Below are 18,804 nucleotides of genomic sequence, written 5' to 3'. Positions count from 1 at the left end.
TTGAGGTAGGACTTCACTCTAGTTCAGGCTGACATGGAATTCACTATGTATTCTTAGGGTGGCCTCGAATTTACTGCTGTGATCCTCCTACCTCTGCCTCCCTAGTGCTGGGATTAAAGGAGTGCAGCACCATGCCCAGCTAGGATTTGGTATTTTTGATCACAGAAGCCTCACAGTGCTGTAAGCCGAGCTTGGTGAACTATTCTGGTTAGTGTCTAACAATGTTAAATACAGAAATTATTGTGGACGGTGTAGGGTTGACTTATGAACTTTTAAAGCAGAGAGAACTTTGTTGGAACTGAGCTACTAGCATGAAAGATGGTTGCATTCTGCCTATGACCTAATCAAGGTTGAATTTAAAAGTAATAGATTAGTGTGTTTGGTAGAAGGTATGGAATAGAAAGATAGAAAAATTCAAGCAAGTTTGAAGTTACAGGCAGAGAGACAGGATTTAGGTTACTGAAGCTCTTAATTTTTAATCATTAAGGGTGAGGTCTTTGATTTTCATGGAAATAATGGAAATGATGCCTGAGGGTAAAATCTACCCATAGAAGGCACAAATGAGTAAGATGTATTGTTTTCCAAGGTGGGGGCTTGAAGGAGGAATTCTAAAGAGGTAACCTGCTCTCCAAGGTCAAGATTTATTCCCTGCTGAATTTACAAATTTGGCTATGCCACTAACTGGCATTGGTTGTGGAAGCAGGTTGTGAAGTAACTCAGCTTTTTTTTTTTAATTGCCTGAGGGCAAAGTGAAGCACGGTTGAAATCCCTGTGTGAAAACCCACTAAGGAAACTGTATGAAGGGGAACTGCCACTTAAGATATGACATGTGAAGCAAGATTATTGGAACCCCTGTGCGGAGGGTTAGTAAAGCCACTGTATGAAGATGAATTGGTTCCAGTAATGGCAGAGATGCTACAATGTGAAGTAGGGTTGAGATCCTTTGTGAAAGCCAAGAAAGGCCACTCTATGTAGCTATAAAGATGAACCATGGTTTGCAGTGTAGACCTGAGGATGTTTTGGATATACTAGGGCAGTGGAACAGCTATCATCGAGAGCTGCTGGGTCAGAACAGAATTTTCTCCCGGTTGCTCAGCCCACCTGGAAGGGTGGAGTTGTAATCCAGGTATCTTCATCACAGGTTATGGATATTGAACTTTAACTGTAGATGCTTGATGTTTGCATACTGGTTACTGATTTTTGCATTGGTCCAATCTCTACTTTTTAAACATTTTGTAATGAAAATGTTTACTCTGTGCCAGTATGTGTTGGAAGCATACAACTTGTGTCTTGATTTCACAGAGCTCACAGTTATGAGGCAGTCTTAAATCTCAGATGAGACTTGGACTTCTGAATGGTATTAAAGTTGGTAAAGACTATGGAGACCTTTGTAGCTGGCCTGAAGGCAATTTGCATTATGAGAAGTCAGGAGTCCATGGGGGCCAGAGGTGGAAAGTGGTAGCATAAATGTGAATGTAGGTTCTTTGTAGCCTCGGGGACTTTTGATTAAGGTTATCCAGACATAAAGAGATGGACATCTGGGTTGATTCCGTATTCTAGAACAGTAATAGCATTAATAAGCATGTATTTCTGTGATAGGTATAGAGTCCTTTGGGTATATGCCTAGAAGTGATGTAGCTGAGTCAAGCAAGTCCCTTTAACTGCTGAGCCATCTCCCCAGCCTGTTACAGCTGAATCATATGGTAATTCTATCTTTAACTTTTCAATAAAGCTGCACACTGATTTCCATAATGGGTGCATCAATTTGTACTCCCACCAACAGTAAATAAATGTTATTCTTTCCGCATAATCTTGACATAATTTTTTTGTCATTAGTTTTCTTGATGATAATCACTTGACTGGGATGTGATGAAATCTCAAAGCAACTTTGACATGTATTGTCCTGATGGCTAAGGCTGTTGAACTTTTTTGTTTTGTTTTGTTTTGTTTTGTTTTTGTTTTTCAAGGTAGGGTCTCACTCTAGCTCAGGCTGACCTGGAATTCACTATGTAGCCTCAGGGTGACTTTGAACTCACGGTGATCCTCCTACCTCTGCCTTCCGAGTGCTGGGATTAAAGGTGTGCGCCACCACGCCCGGCTGTTGAACATTTTTTAAATTATCTACTGGCCATTTTTTTTTTAAATTTTGAGAACTGTCTGTTCATTGCATGACTCCATTTACTGGTAAAAAATAAAAAACAGTGGTTGTTTTATTGTGTGCTGGTGTTTTATTTTTGCAATTCTTTATATACTCTGTATATCAAAAATCCTGTCAAAGGGATGACTGGCAGAGATCTCCCATTTTGCAGGCTAAAGGTGCCAGTGAAATTATGACTCACTCACTTGGAACTTACAAGATTATCTACTAATATAACTAGTAGTTTTAAAGAAAATACCTTCGGGGTAAGGGATGAAGGTTAGTTTTCAGACTGTTTGCCTAACATTCATGAAGTTGGATCCCCAGACCCTCAAAAAACTAACTATACATAGTGGTATGTGCCTATATTCCTAGAACTGAGTAGATAGACACAGATGGATCTGAAATTAAAGGTCATTCTTGGATAAATAGTGAGTTCAAAGATTGCCAGGGTTACATGAAACCCTGCCTCAAAAAAATAAAATCTTTATTATTTCACTTAAATATCACCATTAATTTTATTATTGAGTTTTATTATTATTTATTGTTATTATTATTATTAAGTTGAAGTATGTCACTGACAGGAAGAAGTCCTTAAATGTTCCAAAACTGATCTGACAAACCCTAGGATCCCAACATACTATAGCTATGGTGGATATAAAATGTATATGGAGCTCTAAAAATGGAAGAAAAGGACATTTTTTTAGTGTCTATGGAAATGGAAAGAAGATAGCTTGCTTAAATGAGAGTTTTTTAAAAACTTTTTTAGTTCTCGGGCTGGAGAGATGGCTTAGCGGTTAAGCGCTTGCCTGTGAAGCCTAAGGACCCCGGTTCGAGGCTCAGTTCTCCAGGTCCCACGTTAGCCAGATGCACAAGGGGGCGCACGCGTCTGGAGTTCGTTTGCAGAGGCTGGAAGCCCTGGCGCGCCCATTCTCTCTCTCTCTCTCCCTGTATCTAGCTTTCTCTCTGTCTCTGTCGCTCTCAAATAAATAAATAAAATATTTTAAAAAAAAAAAAAAAACTTTTTTAGTTCTTTATATTCAATCAGTTTTCAGAATCACTTTGTTTTCAAGAGTGACCAAAGAAATATGCCTTTAAAGTATCCTTATTAATACAGATTCTCACTTAAGTGGTACTTTAATACATATATGTATTTTTATATAGATGTACTGGTATGTATTGGTTACTATAAATATAGCAAAATGCTTTTGAGAGTGTTTTGAAAATAATCATCCATTATCCTAGAGCACAGGTATGTTATTTATCTTTTGCTGATTTCCTTTCATAAACACACCTGCCAGGCATGGTGGCACATGCCTTTAATCCCAGCACTGAAGAGGCAGAGGTAGGAGTATTTCCATGAGGTTGAGGCCACCCTGAAACTACATAGTGAATTCCAGGTCAGCCTGAGCTAGAGCAAGAACCTAGCCATATACATACATACATACATACATACATACATACATATATACATATATACATACATACATACATACATACATACATACATACATACATATTCTGCCAAATATCTTCAACATGTTAATGATTTCTTAAAATTCCAAGTAAATATATGCTTAAAATATCACTTGGAAGAAAAGACAAAGTTGTCTTATCATTGATAGAAAGTTTTGGGTTTTTTTTTTTTTTTTTTTGGTTAAAAAAAAAACAGAAAGAAAAAAGAAAAACCTAGGTAGAGTCAAAAATGAATGACAAGACCTGAATAATCAGAAATAGCCAAGGGCTGTGTCAATGATTGTGCCATTATGAATACTAGTTCTTTATAAAGGCTATCTTTTAATATTCTGGAAATTAGATTCAAAGCAAAGGTCATAGTTGAATATCAGAGGTAAAGTCACAGGGAAAACATAATAATGACTTTTCCTTTAATCACTTAATACCCAAGTTTAAGATTGATTTTCTCAAAATAAAAGACAATTATTTGAAGGACATCAAAATTCCATGACAAAGAGATTACTTTAAGTTCTAAACTCTTTTAAGGGTCTAAAGTATTGTGAAGAGACCCTTTAAAACACACCACTAATGCTGGGGACTCAGCAAAAGTGAGATGAGGAGGAAACCCTAGTTTTAATATCTTTGAAAAGGAGATTGTGCCTTCAGAAGAGTTCTCTAGAGTTCACAGGTTGGGAAACCAGCCTATTATAAGTGGTTTTGAATCTGGAAATTTTAATAATCCTTGGGGTAACATGATGAACTAAATGAACTCTCCGAGAACTTGCAGACCTGCAAGTCTATGATGTCCTTTCCAAAATAAATCCTTGATGTACCACAAAGATCAGCTTGAAGGATCTGAGAATCACTGAAATCTATTCCCTTCTTTCAATATCTTTTGGAATATTCTTGGCTAAAATAAAATTCTACTGTAGATTTTATCAGTGTGATGATAAGCTGCAACTGACTGTCTGCCTCCTCCTCCCTCTCTGCCTCTCTCTCTAAAATAAAATAAAATAAAATAAAATAAAATAAAATAAAATAAAATAAAATAAAATAAAATAAAATAAAATAAAATAAAATAAAATAAAATAAAATAAAATAAAATAAAGGATTCTTTGCCTTAATCTTTTTAAAGGCTGGAGAGATGGCTTAGCCGTTAAAGTACTAGCCTGCGAAGCCTAAGAATATTTGTTTGTTTGAATCCCCAGGTCCCAAGTGTAGCCAGACACTAAGTGATGCAAGCATGCAATGTCGCACATGTGCAAAAGAGGATGCCCACGTCTGGAGTTCGTTCACAGCGCCTGAAAGGCCCTGATGTGCCCATTCTCTCCCTCTCTCTCTCCTCTCTCTGTCTCTGCCTACCTCCTTCTCCCTCTCTTTCTCAAAAATAAAATAAAATAAAGTAAGATCAAATAAAATAAAGGGTTCTTTGCAACTGAATTTTGGAAACAACTGAGATTGACATACATTAATTAACATAGTATGCAGAATAATTAATTTTAAAAAATTGTTTATTTTATTATTTATTTATTTGAGAGTGACAGACATACAGAAAGAGAAAGAGGCAGATAGAGACAGAATGGGCATGCCAGGGCCTCCAGCCACTGCAAATGAACTCCAGATACATGTGCCCCCTTATGCATCTGGCTTACCTGCATCCTGGGGAATCAAGCCTCGAGCTGAGGTCCTTAGGCTTCACAGGCAAGCTCTTAACTGCTAAGCCACCTCTTCATCCCTTTTTGTTTAAAAAAATATATATTTTTGTTTATTTTATTTATTTATTTATTTGAGAGTGCCAAACAGAGAGAGAAAGAAACAAATAGAGAGAGCAGACTAATTCTTAAATAAGCTCTTATACACTATCAAGATGGACATATCCATTTAAATATTTCCAAACTATAGCTGACATAGAGACGTCTATTTGATTCCTGTTAAACCTTTTGTTTTCTTAAGCAGAATCTTAAAATATTTTAATTTTCCTGAAAGGTTCTCTATTTGTTTTTTTTGCATATATGGGCTGAGCTGCATTTTAGTTAGATGCACTGTAACTACACTTTCTCAAAGAAGTGTATACTTTATGTGTACACAAAGATTCCTATAAAACTCAAACATGCCTCACATGAATAAATGAGGAAAATACATGTAGCATAATCTCACTGAAAAATTTCTAACTTTATTATTGTCACTTAAGCTTTTTTTTTTTTTAATTTTTATTTATTTATTTGAGAGCGACAGACACAGAGAGAAAGACAGATAGAGGGAGAGAGAGAGAATGGGCGCGCCAGGGCTTCCAGCCTCTGCAAACGAACTCCAGACGCGTGCGCCCCCTTGTGCATCTGGCTAACGTGGGACCTGGGGAACCGAGCCTCGAACCGGGGTCCTTAGGCTTCACAGGCAAGCGCTTAACCGCTAAGCCATCTCTCCAGCCCTGTCACTTAAACTTTTAAGAGTTACTTGAAGGAGCTCTTATACCTACCTTGTACACAGAACACTTCCTTTATAAAAATACATGGTTTATCACTGGAAGCTGAAGCTAGATAAATAAGTGAACAAAACCCCTTCTTTAGATATAAACATTTTTCTACCTAAAAACTTATAGATTGAAGATGTACTATTTAGAATTAGTTTTAAAATAACAAAATAAAAATAATCTATTACTAAATTAATAAAGGTGTTATTCTAATTTAGCACTAGCAACAATATGTGTAATTTATTTCATGGTATTCTGGATAAAGGACATATTTAATTTGCATAAATCTTATGTCATTCCATTAAAATGTGAATATGATGTGATATAAAGAAACATTGACCAACTCTTTTGTTATAGTTTCCAGTCCAAAATTAAAGACAATGGGTGCAATAGCGACATATAGTTATGGAGGTAATCTACTAGTCTCTGACTGGATGTGAAGGCTACACTCACTGGGAGGGAATTCATGCCTGATACCAAACACTAAGTCAAAAGTCTGTGGATTGGAAGAGACTCTAGAGGGAAACTTCCAGTGCTCTTTGGCTAAATTAAAACAAAATGCCATTTTAAAAACCTTCTAAATATACATGTTGGAATCTTTATTTCAAAATTTTATTAACAACTTCCATGTTTATAAAAAATTTCCCACTGTAATCCCCTCCCTCCCCGCCATTTTCCCCTTTGAAACTCCACTCTCCATTATATCCCCTCCCCATCTCAACCAGTCTGTCTTTTATTTTGATGTCATGATCTTTTCCTCCTCTTATGATGGTCTTGTGTAGGGATTAAAGGCGTGCAGCACCACACCTGGCAAACATAATAATTTTAGAAAAATGGGGGTACCCAGGGTATGATGCCTGGGAGAAAGGAAACAAAAGGATAATGGGATGAGAACACAATCAAATTATTGTATGTTCATATATCAAAATTCTCAATAAAAATAAATACAATGTAAGACCATAAAACAAAAAAAGTAAATGCAATAAAATGAAAAAATAAGAATAAAAATTTTAATGACCAAAGCTGATATATTGCTTTATTTGAAACCCTCAAGATAGATGACTTTCATTAAGTAAGTGCACGTCATACGTAGTACCATCGTTCCACTGCTCCCTGACCCCATTTTGCTGAGGATCCTCCTCAGTGGGGTTGCTGGTACTCCCCTGAGGTTTGGGTGCGATGAGATGTGAGCGCAGCACTCCTGGTAGGGACGGGCAAGGTCTCTGGACAGCCCCTTGCACTTCGTGGCTCTAACAACCTTCCCTCTCCTTCTTCCACAAAATTCCCTGAGCCATGGTGGGTGTGTTTTAGTCTACTTCAGTGTTGTGCTTTCAGGAGGTTCTGGATTTCATACCTAATCGTTACTTCCTCATTGCTGGAACAAAATAAGCAGAAGCAGCTTAAGAAAGGAAGGGTTTATTTGAGCTTACAGTTTTGATGGAATGCTTCATCCAGGTGAAGGGAGCATGGCAGGAGCAGAAAGCCAGGTCACGTCTTCACAGGTGCGAGAGGGAAGTAGGACGGGAACGCCTGGTGGGGCTGGAGGGTGAAATCTCGAGGTCTGCCCCGGCGACGCGCTTCCTCCAGCAAGGTGCCACCTCCTAACGGTTCTACAACCTTCCCAAACATTAACGCTCTCTTGCGGCTAAGGATTCACACACCTGATTCTATTATGGATATTTTACATTCAAACCACCACCATAACCACACACGTGCACAGCAAATATCAAGCCCCACTGAAAACCATAGCAACTAATCATAATGAACAACCAAACTTCTGGTCTGGTCTCCCATCTCCCCACAATGCTCCACCCCGTACTTGTCTCAGAAAATGTCAACTGCCACCTTACTACTGTTTTAGGCAAAGCTTTCAGGGTCATGCTAAGATTCTTTCTTTGACTCATTTTCCTTATGTAATCTACTTACAAGACAGGTCATCCATATTTCCAATATGACCTGATCTCTGACATCACCATCTTAGTTGCTACTTGTGGCTCCAAGTCATCTCCAGCCCCATGTCTCCACAATTTCCCCTAAGTGGTGTCCACCTTCACTCCAAATAACAACAGGGCACTCCCAGGGCTGTAGCTGTCACGGTCTTTTAAGTGTATGAGCCAGACCAGATCCTGGTTCTGCTCAGTAACTTCTGATAATTTCTCATGTTCATCAGAGAAAAAGCCAAAAGTCTTCACAAAACATGAAGACTCTTTATTTGTCAGTCAACATTATCTCCTACTTGTTCAGCTCCAGCTACCCCCTTGGGCTTCTCAAACACTGTAAGCATGTTCCACCGGGGCCTTCACACTTGTTCTCTCATTTTCCTTCAGGCAAACTGCTTCTCCAAAGGGCTACACAACTGGCTGCCTGGTCTCCTTTGTTCTTCCTAAGTGTCAGCTGCTTAGAGAGACCCCTTGTGCTTTAAAGTCACAACCCTCTTCCACAGCTTGCATCCCCTTCGCTGCACAACACTTGTTTTTGTCTAACGCTTACACATTTATGTTTTTTTCACTGTGTCTCTTGCCCCAGCTAGGATATAAGCTGACTAAAGGAAGGTATTTATGTCTATATTGTTCAATGCTATGATCTTAGAATCTATGAACATTCCTTGTGTTTATAAATATTTGTAAATGAGTAAATGAATGAACTCTGAGAAGCATTTAAATCTTACTCATATCATATGTTTTATGTAGATTATACTGGCTTTCCCCATCCCAACAAAAGTTCTTCCGTTCTTTTCTGAGGTATGTTCTTAAATGACCCTTTTCCACACATTCCTACTTCAAAAATTCTGTGTACATAAATCAGCATTAAGGTATCTGTACATCAGTATATTTCTCAAGCTAGAGAAAAGCTGAAAAGTTCCAGTTTTGGAGACTAGTTTGGTGAATTCTCAGTTCCAAGAATCCATAAAAGAAAAAAAAAATCAGCTTTCAAATTTTTCTATCTATCTTTCCACAACACTTTCAAGGTAATCAAATTCTATTTCTGGACACAGCTCAGAGAGAAGTAAGAGTTTGTAAAGAAAATTTATCACATTAAGAGGCAATAGAAAATTTCACAATGGTCCCACATCTAAATGTGACTTTCTTTCAATTTTTGTGCTGTAAATTGTCACACTGAGATGAAATAAAAGATTTTCCCTGACAAACATCAAGCTTGATTTTAGGCCCCTTAATAATGAGAAAGGTGGGACACAATTTTGCCATTCTAGCTAATGGTGACAAGCACTGACCTTACATTAGATCCAGTTTGATCAGGTTTCTATTCTGGGCTTTACCACATCTGATTGAAACTTAACAAAGGCATCTGACATCTCTGCACCAGTTTTTTCCCTTTTCAACCAAAAAAAAAAAAAAAAAAAGTATGTTGAACTGGTTGATCTCCAGGGTCACTTCTAACCTCAGTTGCTTCACCTGTGTAAATCTAAAGGCTACTGTTGACTTCCTGATTTGTTTATTGTATATTTTTTTCAAACTTCTCATCCATGCTTAGTTTGGTATCTATCATTTTAAAAGTTACAGTTTATAGGCTGGAGAGATGGCTTAGCAATTAAGGTGCTTGCTTATGAAGCACAAGGACCCAGGTTTGATTCCCCAGTACCCACATAAGCCAGATGTATAAGGTAACGTATGCATCTGGAGTTCATTTGCAGTGTCTGGAAGCCCTGAGTCATTTTATCTCTCTTTCTCTCTATGTGCCTCTTTCTCTCTCTGCCTCACCCAAATAAATAAATGAATAAAACTAAAATTCTTTAAGGTATAGTATATTGCAGTCTATAAATGCTATTTAATTTGCAGCTATTGTCTGTTGACACAAAATTTTGTTTCATGGTAGTAATGGTCTGATGCATTTTGATACTCCTTAACACAGTCTTATTCTGAGATGTGTTGGGAATACTTGGGAAAGCATCCTGTCACTATTTCATCTACCTTGCTGCCATCATCCGGATGGTTGACATCTTACCTGGCTTTTCAGATTGTATGGTGTGGTGTGTGTGTGCGTGTGTGTGTGGGGGGAGGTTGTACATGCACATACATGCACCTGAGTGTGGAGGCCACAGGACCAACTCACATGTTCTTCAGGAATGCAGCCCACCTGTTTGGAAGGCATCTATGCTCACCACTACACCACCGATGCACCACCTTCCACATTTATAGAAACAGGGTTTCTCACTGGCACAGAGCTCACCAAGTGGGATAGATTGGCTGGACTGGAAACCCAGGGATACACATTTCTCCATCTTTCGGGTGCTGGGATTCAAGGATGTGCCACCATACCTGGCACATTTTACATAGGTTCTGGCAAAAAAAAAAAACCAAAAAACTCAGATCCTCATGGTGGCACAGCAAGCACGCTGCTGACTGGGCTCTCTCTCATGTGGCCCAAGCTTTTCAGATTTTTTAAAGATTAGTGGACATTGGTGAAACTGGTGAACACTTTGGCTTACATCTATAGCCACACCTGGCTATGTATTACACTGTCCCTGGGACAATTAGACTTCAGTAATCTCATGTGTCTTGATTCCCTTCTTTTGATTTTTAACACTTTTTTTCCTCTCTTGTAAAATTTGCTATTGTCTTTTTTTATTAACAACTTTCATGATTGTAAACAATATCCCATGGTAATGCCCTCCCTTTTCCCTCCCCACTTTCCCCTTGGAAACTCCACTCTCCATCATATCCCCTCCCCCTCTCCATCAGTCTCTCTTTCTTTTATTTGGATGTCATGATCTTTTCCCCCTATTATGATGGTCTTGTGTAGGTAGTGTCAAGCACTGTGAGGTCATGGATATCCAGGCCATTTTTTGTTTGTGGGGAGCACATTGTAAGGAGTCCTACCTTCCTTTGGCTCTCACATTCTTTCTGCCACCTCTTGCACAATGGACCCTGAGCCTTGGAAGGTGTGGTAGAGATATTGCAGTGCTGAGCACTCCTGTCACTTCTTTCCAGCACCATGATGCCTTCTGAGTCATCCTAAGGTCACTGCCATCTGAAAAGAGAAGGTACTCTACCAAAAGTGAGAGTAGTATTAATATATGGTATGAACATTAAGAGAAGTGCTTACTAGGCAGTTTGATGAACATAGTATACACATTTAGCCAGACAGCAGCAGACGTTACACTGCTAGGGTTCATGACTACCCCTGTTTTAAGTTTTCTGTATCAGAGATGTATTCCTTCCCATGGAGCACGCCTCCAGTCCAATTAGAGGGCAGTTAGTTTTCACCATGACAGATGTGCCACTATTGCACCTGTTGGCTCATTTGGCCTGGCTGGCAAAATTTAAGACTGGCAGTGTCAACAGTTGAGTATCTTCACTGGTGATTTCTCTTTCCCATTGAATTGCATGCAGAATGGCTTCTTCCAGCTTTCCATCAGCTGGTCTACATGGAGGAGGTTATCAGCACAGTTCCAACAGGATTTCTTGGTGGACTTGCTAACCAAGTATGCGGAGTCTTCAGCAATAGGGTCTTACCATCCATTCCTGGTGGGAAGCCAAGTGCCTCAGCAATGGCCTACAATATTTGGGGGGCATCAGGGTCCTACCTGGCCAACAACTTACTGGAAGGTATTCCATCCCTGGCACTGAAAATTTTCTAGCAACAATCTATGGCTCCTGTGTGTTCCATTGTCCAAACAAAGTAAGTTTCCATATGACTTGCTTATATCCTCTTAGATTTTGATTAGCCCTCTCTACACCTTTACTCAGTCTCTTCTCCTGACCTCAATTGGGCCTCTTCACCCCCATTAATCTATTCTTTTACTTACACATATACAATACCATCCTATTAAGTACCTGCCTCCCTTCCTTTCTCTTCCCTTTCTATCTCTTCTCTAGCTTACTGGCCTTTGCTACTGAGTTTTCTTCCTACTCACACAGAAGTCCAGTTATCTGTAGCTAGGATCCACATATGAGAGAGAACATGCAATATTTGGCTTTCTGGGTTACCTCAGTTACTATAATCCTTTCCTGATCCATACATTTTCCTGCAAATTTCATAGCTTCATTTTTCTTTACTGCAGAGTAGCACTCCATTGTATAAATTTGCCATATTTTCATTATTCACTCAGCAGTTGAGGAAAATCTACACTGGTTCCATTTCCCAGCTATTGTGAATTGAGCATCAATACACATGGTTGAGCAAGTATCTGTAATTTGCTATTGTCTTGTGTAAAATATCCTATCTGCTAATCTAATAATTCTTTATGTGTGTGTTGTCCTGGAGATAGAAGCCAGAGACTTATGTTTGGCAAACGCTCTGCTGTGGTACCGCTGACTCAAGAGCTTCATAAGTCCTCTCAGCTTCTGTCCATTCCAGAGATGAAAACATAGTCCAGACCAGATCCACTAGCGAGAGTGGATTTTCAGACAGTTAGGTGAAATAAGTCAGTCTGACCAAAAGAGATCATTTCAGTGAACTTTTAAAACTTTTTTTCTGTTTTCTCAGGTGTGAGAATGTAAAGTGTTAGCATGTACCCCTGCCTGAGGGGACTCTACTGAGGCAAGAAGTACACACAGAAGAAGGAAGAGTTGAAAGACAGAGCGTAACAGTTATGCCTCAAGTCAGATCCTCAGATTTCTGCACTGTGTGAGTGAGCACGTCATGTCTTTTTGGTTAAGCCATTTTGATCTGTACTCTGGGTGCTGGCAAACAAAATGTCTTCACACGTACTTAACTTCATATCTGAGTAACCCAGGGATCTTTGGAACAAGGAAATCAGGAAGCTAGAGCTATATTAAAATTTTTGACTCATAAAAAGAAAGCTGTGCCCAATAAGATTTAACTTTTATTTATTTTTATTCTTGAATTTTTAGGATGCCTTCCTACTGTATATTGTGATTTCACACATTTAGTTCTCAAATTTACAGAGAAATTTTTTCCAAAATTAAGTTCTAGAAATAAATTATTTTTGATAATTTATACTACTCATATTATTACATCCAAGATATTCTGTTCCACCCACCAATTATATGGTTTTTGGAAAATTATAACTAAATACTTAACCAATATTCATAATTTTAATGATACTTGAATTAAATCAAGTTTAAAACTGCTTCTAAATTTATTATAATACTACAGAAGGACATGGATAAATTATATCTGAGACTATCCACATGAGAATTCAAATAAATATTTGTTATATAACAATGCGTAATACTGAACGCTTTCCAAAGACCAAGAACTATTATAAGAATTTGCTATATGTTAACTTGTTGAATTTGTGCATAATTTTTTTGGTAATAGATGCTATCATTTTGACAATTTTGTTGATGAGGTAACCAGACCCGAGCTGTGAAATAACCCCAGAGTCACAAGAAGAGTGAGTGGTGTGTACCCCATGTTCAAATCCATGTAGTTAAATATCAGCAGTGAAATGACCAGAGTGACATGAAGAGTATGTGGTGTGCACCCCATGTTCAAATCCATGTAGTTAAATATCAGCAGTGAAATGACCAGAGTCACATGAAGAGTATGTGGTGTGCGCCCCATGTTCAAATCCATGTAGTTAAATATCAGCAGTGAAATGACCAGAGTGACATGAAGAGTATGTGGTGTGCACCCCATGTTCAAATCCATGTAGTTAAATATCAGCAGTGAAATGACTGCAGAGTCACATGAAGAGTATGTGGTGTGCACCCCATGTTCAAATCCATGTAGTTAAATATCAGCAGTGAAATGACTGCAGAGTCACATGAAGAGTATGTGGTGTGCGCCCCATGTTCAAATCCATGTAGTTAAATATCAGCAGTGAAATGACTGCAGAGTCACATGAAGAGTATGTGGTGTGCACCCCATCTTCAAATCCATATAGTTAACTATCAGCAGTAGGGTACTCTATTCAAATGCACACAGAATTTATCATAACCTCTATGTTATGTTATCACTTTTTTGTGCAGATAAATTTGTTTTCTTCCACATGAACATAGTGTAACCAGATGCAGCTAGCCCTAGTGCCAAAGGAATGAACTAATCTAAACATCAGTACTTGCAAATATCAGAAGGCAGTTCACACTACCTCTCTCACCAGTAATAATTTGGCATTGCTGTATTGTATTATGGGGAGAAAACTTTAAAGCCATCAATTAAAATAAATATTAGGGGCTGGAGGAATGGCTTAGTGGTTAATGCATTTGCCTGCAAAGCCAAAGGACCCAGGTTCTAGTCCCTAGTACCCATGTTAGCCAGTTTCACAAGGGGGTGCACACATCTGGAGTTCATTGGCAGTGGCTGGAGGCCTTGGTGCATCCATTCTCTCTCTCTCTCCCTCTTTCTCTGTCAAATAAATAAATTAAAATTAAATATCAACTCAGAAGGTATTATAGTGCTAGAAAGAAGTGACTGGAGTACTGAGTATATCTTGATCACACCTTCCAAGGCTCAGGGTCTAATGTGGAAGAGGTGGCGGAAAGAATGTAAGAGCCGAAGGAAGAGTAGGACTCCTTACAATGTGCTCCCTCCACACATAAAATGGCCTGGATATCCATGACCTCATAGTGCCTGACACTACCTACACAAGACCATCATAAGAGGAGGAAAAGATCATGACATCAAAATAAAAAGATACTGATTGAGATGGGGAGGGGATATGATGAAGAATGTAATTTCAAAGGGGAAAGTGGTGGGAGGGAGGATATTACCATGGGATATTTTTTATAATCATGGAAAATGTTAATAAAAATTGAAAAATAAGTAAATATTAGGGGCTGGAGAGATGGCTTTCCAGTTAAGGTGCCTGCCTGCAAAGCATAAGGACTCATGTTCAACTCTCCAAGTCCCACATAAGCAAGATGCCCAGTGATACAAGCACACAAGATCACACATGCACACAAGGTGGCACATGTGCCTGGAGTTCAATGGCAGTGCTTAGAGGCCTTGGTGTGCCAACCCTCCTCTCACTGTTATTCTCTCTGTCTGTCTGTCTGTCTGTCTCTCTCTCTCTCTCTCTCTCTCTCTCTCTCTCTCACACACACACACACACACACACACACACACACACTGACATTTTTTTAAAAAAGGGTCAGTCGGTTGGGCTTGCCTTAAAAATAAATAAATATTAGGTCCTTAGAGCTTGGAAAATGGTTCAGTGGTTAACAGTGTTTGCTTACAAAGCCTGTGTCCCTGGGTACAATTCCAAACCACCCACATAAAGTCAGTAAAGACCCTGACATGCCCCTACCCACCCATGCCTACACACACACTCACTAAATAATAATTTTGAAAAAAAATAGCCTCCCATATTGGTAATATAAGTATTGATTTTGAGACTCAATTAATAATGTAGTTGTTTCCCTAGCACAGCTGTCAAGAATTATGATGTGTATCAGTTACTTTCTCATTGCAAGTACTTGACAAGAGGCAACTTAGGGAAGCAAAGTTTACTTTGGCTTACAGGTTCTGAGGTAGCTCAACAGGAGCAGAAAACCAGTCTCACAGCCTGACACTACCACACAGAGAGCAGAGAGAGAAAACTCCAGTGGGTTTAGACTATGTCACCTCAAGCCCCACCCTCAGTGACACATTTCCTCCAGCAAGTCTGCACCTTCTAAATGTTTCACAACTTCCAAAAGTTGGGAACAATGTGTTCAAACACACGAACCTATGAGGCATTTTACATTCAAACCACCACACATTTGATGAAAGAATGGAAAGGAGAGGTTCCAAGCTCTGCAGAAAGCCAAGACGACATATGAACACAGATGTTTTATATTTCATATTTATATTGCAAAGGCTATATCCAAATTTGTGAATTTCAAATTTGATACCATCAGAAATCACACCAAGCAGGACTCATAGGGGAAGATGAATGCCTGTTTACTCTGTGAACGTGTGGTAAGTAAAGGTCCACACACGGTTTTCATCCTCCCAGCTTTTTTTTCTCAAAACATTTTCTCATTGGTAACTCAGTGCTCCTGGAAACTTGTATCTACTTTGTGAATCAACTTAAGCAGGCCTAATGCCCATATCGTGAAACTATCATTTAGTCAGTAAGCTAAAGGAGGATTTGGGGTGCTTGGGGCTTAAAAGACTTTAAATAAGCTTTAGATTATACATAAGTGTGAAAGAGTGGCTAGGATCAATAAATGTTTCAATATCTTCTCTGTATAATTATAGTAATTTATTAAATAATGAACATAGGAAAATACAATAGCCAACTTATTAATTTTGCAGCAAGATGATGTCATAGGCTGAATGATTGGGTCCTTTCCAAATTGAAGGGTGCATTGCAATCCTCACCCCTAATGTATAAGCGTGATGATGCCCTTGTAATAGGGACCAGAGGTCCCAGAGCTCCCTTGCATCTTCTACCATGTATAGATACAGAAAAAAGACAGCTGTCTAAGAATTAGAAAGTAGGCTTTCACAAGGCACCAAGACGGTTGATTCTTTAATCTGGGACTTTTCAGGCTACAGAATATGAAATATAAATTTTTGTTGTTTGTACCAGTCTCTGGTAGTTTCTTGCCGAAGCCTGCATTCTATCAGAAAGGATTAGGCTATGAAAAGTTACTTCACAGACATATAAATTGGGGCAGGCACCATGGAAAGCAGCACAGAAGTTTCACAAGAAAACTGAAAACAGAATTACCACAGGATTCTGCTATGTCATCCCTCCTGCTTAAACAAAGGGGACTCACGGGCAGCATACCATAGCTTACCTGCACACTCATGACTGCTGTGCGGCCAATCCCCATAGTCAAGTCATGGAGTCAGCCCATCAAATCGTCAACACAGAATATGCATCATAGGGGCTGGAGAGATGGCTTAGCTATTAAGATGTTTGCCTCAGAAGCCTAAGGAGCCAGGTTTGATTCCCCAGGACCGACGCAAGCCAGATGCACAAGGCATGTCTGTGGAGTTGGTTTGCACTGACTGGAGGCCCTGACACGCCCCTTCTCTCTCTCTATCTGTCTCTTACTCTCTCTCTCTTGCAATTAAAACTATTTTTTAAAAAAAGAATATGTGTTATAAATATTACAAATGTAGTATTATTCAGCCATAAGGAAGAATGAAATCATATCATTTGCCAAAAAAAAAAACAGATGACATTGGACTTCATGTTAAGTAAGCCTGCCTCAGAAACGAATCTTCTTGCCACAGCACAAAAGGCAAGGAAACTATCAGGGGTCTCTTTCCTAAGGGTACATTCCCATTAAGTACTCCATCCTTATGAGCCACTTGCCTCTCATTACTCCCTAACATCACACGGGGATGGTGAGAATTTCAAAATACCAGCACAAACATTCAGTTTATAGCATTCTTCTCTCCCCCACCCCATCATCACAGGCTTTCTTCCATATGCAGAATCTGGTGTGGAGGGGGGGAGGACCACAAAAATAGAAAGAAAAGGAAAAGGGAATGGGGTCTGTACATGGGGGATAAATGCGAGAAGTTGAATATATTCAAAGTATGTGGTATGTGTGTATAGAAACATCATAATGACATCCATTATTTTGTACAATTGTTGCATGCTAATAAAACATCATCTCACGTTCCTTGACCTGTTTAGTATTAGGCTTCTTTTTATTTCAAGTTGCATGTTTTATTTTTAGTCATTGTCTGAAAGGATTTTCAAACCAAAAGAGAAAAGAAAGCAAACAATAATAGGACCACAAAAGCTTAGAGAATATAAAAGAATAAAAAAAGGATACAGTAAGAGATGTGGAGATGTAAATTAGAGAAGTGGGGCCGGATATTCAGTGCTGAAAGGCACTTGCTTGCAAAACCTGATGGCCTGGGTTCGACTCCCCAGGACCTAAGTAAAGCGAGATTCACAAAGTGGAGCTTGCTTCTGGAGTTCATTCACAGTGGTAAGAGACCTTAGCACAAGCATTCTCCCTCTGTATCTTTCTCCTTTCTCCTCTCTCTCAACTCAGTAAGTTAGAGAACAGCTATCTATCTGTACATAAAAGTTTTGTGGTAAGGAGCCTACTGTAAACATCAAAAAGTGTATTCCTCTTTCTAAAATGTTACCGTAATCTGAACTGGTTTCCACCACTTTCACTCCACACTGCTCTTCCTGACCTGGAGCTGAGTGTCCCGATAGAATAATTTTAACTATTGTCAATTTCATTTATTTATACAATAAGGATGTCTTCAGTGGCTATATTTTAACCACTGTGATGGCCAGTGAAGAATTAGTTGTGTGGGCTGGAGAGATGGCTTAGCGTTTAAGCGCTTGCCTGTGAAGCCTAAGGACCCCGGTTTGAGGCTCGGTTCCCCAGGTCCCACGTTAGCCAGATGAACAAGGGGGCGCACGTGTCTGGAGCTCGTTTGCAGAGGCTGGAAGCCCTGGCGCGCCCATTCTCTCTCTCTCCCTCTATCTGTCTTTCTCTCTGTGTCTGTCGCTCTCAAATAAATAAATAAATAAATAAATAAATAAATAAATAAATAATTAGTTGTGAATCAATCATAAATGTAATACAAAAATGTATGTAATTTTAAATTTTCCAAGATCTACATTTAAGAGAAAAAAAAGAAAGAAAGAAAGAAAGTAAAACGGTCAGTTCTCTTTCCCATCTTACAAGATGTCCGGTGTAAAGGCCGAGAAGGCAGACCCTAAGGAGAGGAAACCTGCAGGCAAGAAGGCTGACGCTGTAGGCCAGGCTGAAAGGGGTGACCCTGAGGTTACACAGCCAAAGAAGGGCACCCCCAGTGCAGCCGGAACCCAGTCCTGCTGAGACGACTTGGCGTGTTCTCCCCATCAGCACTGTATTCCAGAAAGAGCCTGTACAACTGCCAA

At 39.2% G+C, this 18,804-nt stretch overlaps 1 long non-coding RNA gene across 2 annotated transcripts in view; it reads left to right on the top strand.

The window, feature by feature from the left end:
* The window catches only part of LOC123454846, a 68,107-nt gene that overhangs the window by 9,334 nt on the left and 39,969 nt on the right, over window positions 1-18,804 (top strand). For both annotated transcript variants that reach the window (XR_006633515.1, XR_006633514.1), the window contains one exon: window positions 12,510-12,650. This is a non-coding gene — a long non-coding RNA (uncharacterized LOC123454846). The remainder of the gene's footprint in view (window positions 1-12,509; window positions 12,651-18,804) is intronic.

The sequence above is a fragment of the Jaculus jaculus genome, chromosome 14, assembly GCF_020740685.1.
Source record: "Jaculus jaculus isolate mJacJac1 chromosome 14, mJacJac1.mat.Y.cur, whole genome shotgun sequence".
NCBI classification, from domain to species: domain Eukaryota; kingdom Metazoa; phylum Chordata; class Mammalia; order Rodentia; family Dipodidae; genus Jaculus; species Jaculus jaculus.
Note: the sequence above shows the minus strand (reverse complement) of the source record. Positions and strands in the feature narration are given on the sequence as shown.